Raw genomic sequence first — 8,598 nt, forward strand, 5'->3', positions numbered from 1 at the left:
CCATCTTAGGGAAAGCTCAAGAACAAAAGAAAAGGAGATTTCTTTTGTGCCCATAATACCGAAATCAACAATGTAAGGACATGATTTCTCCTCTATTTTAATATTGTTTGCATGCATAAAATCCGTATTTAATTTTATGACAAATTAATTTAACATATATGAGTATGTTAGTATGTATAAAGATCTACATTTCCTTCAGCTCCCTTAGTCATTGCCATTGATGAACTTAACCAAGAAAAGAATGAAAAATCTTCAATTTGTAGTATGCCCAAATCGATTTGAAGGTGAAAGGCTTTGCCTTTATGAAAACAAAAATCGACTCAAAGGTTGAAGATTTTGTTCTTGGTTTTGATTTTTGTTGAAGAAGGAGTGATTAATTTGTTGTTGGAAGGATGGTTTGATTTGATTTTGTTGAATGTTGTTGAGGGTTTTTGTTTTTGTGATGGAGAGGATGAGGGTTTTGATGTTGTAGGTAGTGTTTATGAATGAATGAATGAATGAAGGTAGGAGGGGTTTTAAGAGGCCGAAAATTTCGAATCTGCAGGGGCAATCCGTGCGGATTCTGCCCAATCCGTGCGGATTCTGCCCAATCCGTGCGGATTCTGGTCTTTCTGGGCTTTGCAAAGCTCGCCTAAAGACGGGCGGATTTGTAACAATCCGCTCGGATTTGCTGAACACGGGACGGGCGGATTTTCTCTAAGACGGACGGATTTCTGTCCAGAGAATTTTGCTTGTTTTCCTCAGCTGCAAAGGCGGACGTCTTTCTTTCAGGACGGACGGATTCTTCAAGACGGGCGGATTTTCAGAAATCCGCTCGGATTCTTTAACAGTCAAGAAAATTTCAAAATTCAGCTCAGTTCAGGACGGGCGTCTTTTCTGCAATACGCTCGGATTCTGCAAGACGGGCGGATTCTCAGGAATCCGCTCGGATTCTTCCTCTGTGTACACGGATTCAGTTCCACCCGTGCACAGCGCATTTCCCTTATCATTCTTTCATTCTTTCTTCAAGTCTTGTGTTCTTCATTGTGGGGGCACTACTAAGGCATGGATAGCCTAGGCAATTGTCATCCCCACACTAAGGTAAAGCACTACACATCAATTGAAATTGTTAGTCCCTCCCTCACTTCTCTCTTACATGACAATTATTTTGATCAAAGTAAATAAAAATCCAAAGATGACAAAAATGCAATACAAGAATTGAAATGTAAGTTAGGGAGTTAGAAATATTTACAAGTGGTGGTTTAGGGAGGACTCCACCAAACTCTCATTCTTGATGAGATGTCAAGGGGGCATGTCCAAGGTGTTGTTGATGTTGCTCAACACCTTGAAGAAGTAATCAAAAGCTTGTTCATTATCATGGTAGAGGTTCTCAATAGACCTTGGCCTTTGTTGTTGGTCTTGATCGATAGCATTACCAATGTAGGGATTAAAAATCCCTTCAAACTCATTGTCCCAAAGACCACAAACTTCATTGAGTTGATCATTGAAAATCTCTTGCTTAGATGGAGACAACTCTCCCAATTTCTTCTCTTGGCCAATGAGGCCATCCTCTTCTTCCTTGGTTGATTTTGATGAGCTTTGCAAGCTCTACTTGTCACAATTCACTTGCTCTTTGAATGGATCATCTTCAATTTTCTTCTTCCATTGGAGTTCCGATTTCTTCCTTTCATCCTTTCGGCTATAATGATCAATCATGAAACATGGTTCATGCAAACGAGGAGCTCTCAAAGTCTTGTCAAGATTAAAAGTTATGCTTTCATCTCCCACTTCTAAAGTGAGCTCACCATGTTTTACATCAATTACCGCACCGGCGGTGTGTAGGAAAGGTCTTCCTAGGATGATTGGAATGTTGGAATCTTCCTCCATATCAACAATGACAAAGTCCACCGGGATGAAAAACTTCCCAATTCGAACGGGGACATCTTCCCATATCCCTAACGGTGTCTTCGTCGATCTATCGGTCATTTGGAGTGTGATGTTGGTGCATTTAAGCTCTCCCATCCCCAACCTTTTACTCACCGAGTATGGCATGACACTCACACTAGCCCCTAGATCACATAAGGCTTTGTTGATCGTCGTGTCGCCAATGGTACACGGTATTGAGAAGCTTCCCGGATCCTTTAACTTCGGAGGTGAACTCCCTTGAAGTATTGCACTACTCACCTTAGTGAATGCGATAGTCTCAAGTTTCCGGATCAACTTCTTCTTTGTGAGGATATCTTTCATGTACTTCGCATAGGCCGGAACGTGATTGATTAATTCCGTGAAAGGAATTGAGACTTCTAAATTCTTCACAATTTCCATGAATTTTCCAAGTTGATCATCAAATTTGGGCTTAGCTTGACGACTTGGAAAAGGAAGTCTAATCACAATGGGCTCCTTCTCCTTGGCCTTGTCTTCATTTTTCTTTGAACTTTCTTCTTTTGATGATTCTCCATCTTTGGAATTTTGCACAATTTCTTCCTTTTCACTAGCTTCCACAACTTCATCCTCAACTTGCTTCTTCGGTGCTTCATACCTTGTACCACTTCTCAAGTGAATGGCACTAACCGTTTCATGTCTAGGGGGATTACCTTGAGGTGGTAATTGCCCCTTTTGTCTTTGTGAGCTTGAAGATGCTAGTTGAGTCAATTGTGTTTCCAACATCTTGGTGTGAGCTAGAATGTTGTTGATGGTGGTTTCCTTTGCTTGGCTATCTTTTTGCATTTGAGTGAAAAATTCTTGTTGGTTTTTTTGCATTTGGAGGACCGCTTTTTGGACATCAAAACCTTGGTCATTTTGGTGATTGTATGGATTTTGATTTTGGTAACCTTGGTTTTGATTGTAAAAGGGTCTTTGATTTTGGTTTCTCATGGGTGGTGGAGTGTATGTTGTTTGAGGGTTTTGAACATTTTGGCTTTTGTATGAGAGATTTGGATGGAATTTGGTGTTTTCATTGTAAAAGTTGGAATAAGGGGTACCACTCTTGTATGCTTGGAAAGCATTCACTTGTTCATTTGTTCCCCTACATTCACCTTGGTCATGTCCCAAAGTTCCACAATTCTCACATATCCCACTTGGGATTGATGAGGATGTTGTCATGGCATTAACATGATGCTTCGATGATTTTGAGTTTTCCTCAAGTCTAGCCATAGCTTGTTCAAACTTCAAGTTGATTGTGTCAATGTGAGCACTAAGTTGAGCACCCAATTGAGTAACGGAGTCCACTTCATGCTTCCCTCCTCTAGTAGCCTTGCGAGGACTACTATATTGTGAGTTATGGACCGCCATTTCCTCAATCTTGTTCCATGTTTGATTGTCATCAACTTCGGTGAACATTCCATTTGATCCCATATTGAGAATGTTCCTAGAATCTTCATATAAACCATTCCAAAATTGTTGCACCAAAAACCATTCGCTAAGTCCATGGTGAGGACATGAGCGACAAATTCCCTTGAACCGCTCCCAAGCTTCATACAAAGACTCTTCATCCCTTTGCTTAAAACCCGTAATTTGAGCTCTTAGCATGTTGGTCTTTTCCGGTGGGTAGAATTTTTTGTAGAAAGCTAGAGCCAACTTCTTTCAAGAATCTATTCCAAGGGTGGCCTTATCAAGGCCCTTCAACCATTCCTTTGCGGTGCCGATTAAGGAAAAAGGAAATAAGACCCATCTAATTTGGTCTTGAGTCACGCCCGTTTGAGAGATAGCATCACAATAGTCGCAAAAGGTTTCCATATGGGAATGAGGGTCCTCACTAGGCATCCCCCCGAATTGGCTCCTCTCAACTAGTTGGATGAAGACGGACTTGGCAATAAAATTTCCGGTGAGATGTTGCGGTGTAGGAGTACCATTTGGTAGATTCTCCTCGGTGGGTACGGAGTGTGACGAGAATTTTGGCATTGTAGGTGGCTTTTGTGTGGTATTGTGTAATGGGTTCTCTTCTCCTTCTATTGCGAAAGGATTGACAAACTCACTAGTGGGTTGAACAACTTCACCAACACCTCTCAAATTCCTCCTAACAAGTCTCCTATTGTTCGTCAAGGTTCTTTCGATTTCACGGTCAAAAGGTAACAAATCACCTTGTAACCTTCTAGACATGCAAAATATCAAACAACTCGAAAATGATTAGAACAAACCTTGAGGAGTTTTACTTCCTCAAGGCGAAGAAAGACACAACTAATAACAATAAAAAGAAATCTAAATCAAACAAACACCGTCCCCGGCAACGGCGCCATTTTTGATGCGATCCCGCTAAGTGTTCACAAATTAAGATGTGGTCGTTGGTCACGGTCGAATCAAAACACAATTTATAGCTCCACAAACAACTCTACAATTAGTAAAGAGGCAAGTAAAGGTCGGATCCCAAGGGACGGGAGTTGAAATGAGATTTCTATTGTAACTAGTGGTGTCTAAGGGGTGTCACAAATTGGGTTGATGTAGAAGGTTACTAAACTAGAATAACAATGAAAATAAACAAGCAAGATGAATTAAAGGGGTGTAAACAATTGATTAAGGGCACTAGGGTGTCATGGGATCATAGGGGAATCATGGGATATGATCATACAAACATGTTCTCAAATTATAAGCAAGCAATTAATGTTGTGATGGATTGAGTTGGGTTATATCTTACAATCCTAGGAAAGTTTGGGTCCGGAGCCGAATCGATTAGATTGTACAACACCTACAAGTCGACTTAATCTTCCCTACTCAACAACATGCATGGTCTAATGAGACTCGAGTTGGGTTATGTCTTACAAGTCTCATTGAAAAGATAGAAGATGATAGTAAATGCAAGGATTCATAGGCTTAGCATTTCATCAAATATAACATGTGCATGAGTTGAGATCAAAACAAGCAAGCAAATAAAACATGAAAGCATATTAATTTAAGCATGAATCATTCCCCATGTTGGTTTCCCCTAATCACCCATTAACCCTAGCTAAGAGACTACTCACTCATTATCATGTTGATCATGCTAGCAAGGTTGTCAATCATACCAACAATATGAAACATGATGAATAAATGAAAGTAATTAACAATAATTAAAAAGAGATTAAGAGATTATACCTACTAATGATTCCAATAATAAAGCAAGAATAATAGAAGTACTTGAATGCTTGATTGAGAGGTTGTCAATCTCCCAACAATAACCCAAATAATCTTCAATTACCCAAAATAAAGGATGAACAAGAGAGAGATTAAAGAACTAAAACTTGGATTAAAACTTGATTAATACTTGATTACAATATTGAAGAGAGATTTGATTGATATTAACTACACTAATTATTGATAAGAAGAACATGCTCCTCTAATTAGACTAATGGGGTATTTATAGTGAAAATTAGGGAGGATGAATTAGGGTTAACTAAGGGCTAAACTAGTAATTACACTTTTTAAGTTGAACAAGGAGGACCCGGTATTTTTGGAGAGAAGGGCTTCTCTTTTCGTAGCTTGAAGAAGACAATCCGTCTTTGTGAAGAAATCCGGGCGGAATAGGGTCGGGACGGGCGGATTGCACCGTTGGAATCCGAGCGGATTCAAGGGAATCCGGGCGGATTGTGGAGGGGGAATCCGAGCGGATTCAGCAATGACGCTCGGATTGTCTTTGGGTCGGACGGACGGATTGTTGACAATCCGCTCGGATTGTCGATCAAAGATAGTAACTTCTTCTTTTCTTCCCTTTTCTTCATAAATTCCTTGGGGATTTCCTTGGGGACTCAAGGATCTTTTCTCAACATTGCTCTTCTACTATAATATGTACAAAGGCCTTCTAATCTTGTCTCTCCTTGATGCTTGGTCATTGAATTCGATCAATTTAGTCTCGTTTTGCCATGAAAATGCAAGATTCTTACTCCTTTCCTACCAAGGGATCAAAATCTCAAAGAATATGCAAAACAAATAACTAAAGATAAGAAATGACCCAAATAAGCACTAAAAAGCATGAGAACAAGGCTAATTCGGGGGCTAAATATGCGCCAATTATGGTCACATCAATGGCTCTGTAATTGCTATGCAGGTGGGCTGGTCGTTGATTTCGGAGCCACTTTATAGCAATCCTTAGCCTCATCCTGGTCTCCACGTATCTCTTCCATACCCCAAGTTGTTGGAAACTTCAGACATTGGTGGTATGTTGAAGGTATCGCCATCATGTCGTGGATCCAGGGCCTGCCAAGGATCACATTGTAAGTAGAGGGTCCATCAATAACCAAATACCTTATCTGCTTGTTAACTCCCCCAGCATAGGTTGAGCTGACAATCTCCCCCAGGGAATGCTTTGTCTCGCCACTAAAACCGACCAAGGGAATAGCCTTCTTTGCTAGGTCTTTTTCACTGAAACCCATACCCTTGAGCGTCTCTAGCATGATTAGATTGACGGAGCTTCCGGTATCTACTAGAACCTTTTTCACCTCGCAATTCCCTATGGGGAGCGTGATGCTTATGGAGTTGTGGTGCTTTTCTGGAGCAGACTGTGCATCTGTTTCATCAAATGTGACTGATGGCAGGTCCTGGCGATTGATTTTGCAAGAGTACTCTTGTTTGTCTCCCTTTGCTTCAGCGGCATGCCTCTTTGCTGCTGAGTATGTCAATCCGCACAACTCCAAGCCACCTGTAATGACATTCACAGTTGTAGTACATTTAGGAGGGGGAGATGGCAAAACCTGATCCATGGAGTTTACTCTGGTTGTGCCTCTGGGTAGGAGGTGATCCAGATTTCCTCGATCGTAATGGTATTTGACTTCCTTCCTCAGAGAATGGCATTCGTCTGTGTCATGGGTGTTGCTACCATGGAACTCACACTTTTTGCCGGTATCCTTTCCACTGCTGGAGTATCTTTCTATCTAAGGCTTGGGCCATTTGACTCTGCGACCCAGCTCCTGCAGGGCGTTGAACAAACTGCAAGATTGGTGGTGAAACCATACTCACTTACCTTTGGAAGCAGGTTTGCGTCGTCTTTCCCTTCTGAGCTTCCAGAAACTTTGTTCACGCTCCTGCTAAAGGGTTTATATCTTTCGCTCCTCTTCTCCATTGGGGCCTTTCTGGATACGGAGTCTGAATCAAAAGTGGATCTTCTGGGTCTAGAGTCCTCCTTCAGTCTCATAACAGCAATCGCCTTTATTTGTACTTCCTCAAAGGTAGTGCACGGATGTTTGGTCAGGGTCTTGTATAAATCTGAATCCTGGTGCAGTCCTTGGCGGAAGGCTTCTATAGCGGTTGTTATATCGCACCTTGGAATAGACACCTTCTCTTTGTTAAACCTGTTCAAATAATCACGAGTGGATTCCTCAAACCCTTGCACTATCCGGTAGAGGTCATTGGTCTGCTTCTCTAGCTTTATGCTGCTGGCGAGCTGCTGGTTGAATGCATTGACCAAGTCGGCGAAGCTAGTTATGCTTTTATTGGGCAGGCTGATGAACCACTGCAAGGATGCTCCAGACAAGGTTTATCCGAATCCTTTGCACATACAAGCTTCCTTTAAAGGCCATGTCGTAGTTATCACCATCATTTTCTGCTTGTAGTGGTTGATATGATCGAGTAGATCTGCGGTCCCGTCATAGAGCGTCATGGCTGGTGGTACACATCCTTTGGGAACGCTGACGAGGGCAATGTCGTCCACGAAGGGAGAGTCTGTATAGCTATCTCGTGCTGCTTTCTCTAATGGACGTGCTACACCTGGTATCTTGTACATTAGGTCCCTCAGCTCCAGTTATTGCTGCTCCAGCGAACTACATGCTCCTGCAAGGGGGTTAGAAACAGGCGGGGAGGAACCAACAGGAATACCTCCTAACTAGGGTCCTCCAGCAAATTGGCCAGGTACTGGATGACTAGTCATTGGTGTCGCACTGACAATAGATCCAAGCTTTCATCCTGGTGTCTGTTGCAGGCCTCTGACCCATGCACCACTTGTGAATGATGGAAATGCTGCGTTGATGATAGCTACATATTTCCATCCTGATGTCTGGTGCACGGGAGTACCTGCAAAAGGTGGAAAGTCAGACCCTGACGGAGTGCTAAACAAGCCATTACCTAGTGTCTGCTGCAAGCTGGGTGGATTGTCAAATGACAAGCATCCCAATCCCTTGGGCTCGATGGGTTCACTGGGTGCTACTCCTGCAAGATCTAGCCTGGTGACCAATTCTGATGGAATTGGTCGACTCGATCCTCCACCGATGGCCAGATTCAGAGTCTCAGGAGTCGATGCTGGTTTAGGCGGGACTGCTGTTACGATCTGGGATCAAGTTCTGGTTGTCTTTCCATCACTTGCATTGGGTCAAGTAATGGAGTTACTCTGCTTCTCGGAACTCCTGCAGATGATCCCTCCTGGATCTGGGTTTCGGGCAAAGTTTCACTCCTGCTAGAACTGCTTTCCCTGCTGGATTTGGGCTGGATGGGTACGCCTGCTGCCTTGGGTATCTCCGGCGGTTAAAGAGGCAGAGGCATGGTTATGGGTGACATGCTGACGGAGACCATCTGGCTGGATGCTGAAGGCGCACTCACTAATCCCGCGGATGAAGGTGAAGGTTTTGCTCCAGAAGACATGGCTGATATACTCTGGCTGCTGGATGGATTCTGGCTGGTTCCGGACATGGCGACGGTCTGGTTTGGTCTTGCGAGATTTGG

At 42.8% G+C, this 8,598-nt stretch overlaps 1 non-coding gene across 1 annotated transcript; it reads left to right on the forward strand.

The window, feature by feature from the left end:
- The first annotated feature begins 3,400 nt into the window (after nt 1-3,400).
- Nucleotides 3,401-3,507, forward strand: LOC141658027 (small nucleolar RNA R71). The gene has a single exon (XR_012548938.1). It is a non-coding gene; the product is annotated as a small nucleolar RNA R71 (small nucleolar RNA).
- The last annotated feature ends 5,091 nt before the right edge of the window (nt 3,508-8,598 follow it).

The sequence above is a fragment of the Silene latifolia genome, chromosome 5, assembly GCF_048544455.1.
Source record: "Silene latifolia isolate original U9 population chromosome 5, ASM4854445v1, whole genome shotgun sequence".
NCBI lineage: Eukaryota > Viridiplantae > Streptophyta > Magnoliopsida > Caryophyllales > Caryophyllaceae > Silene > Silene latifolia.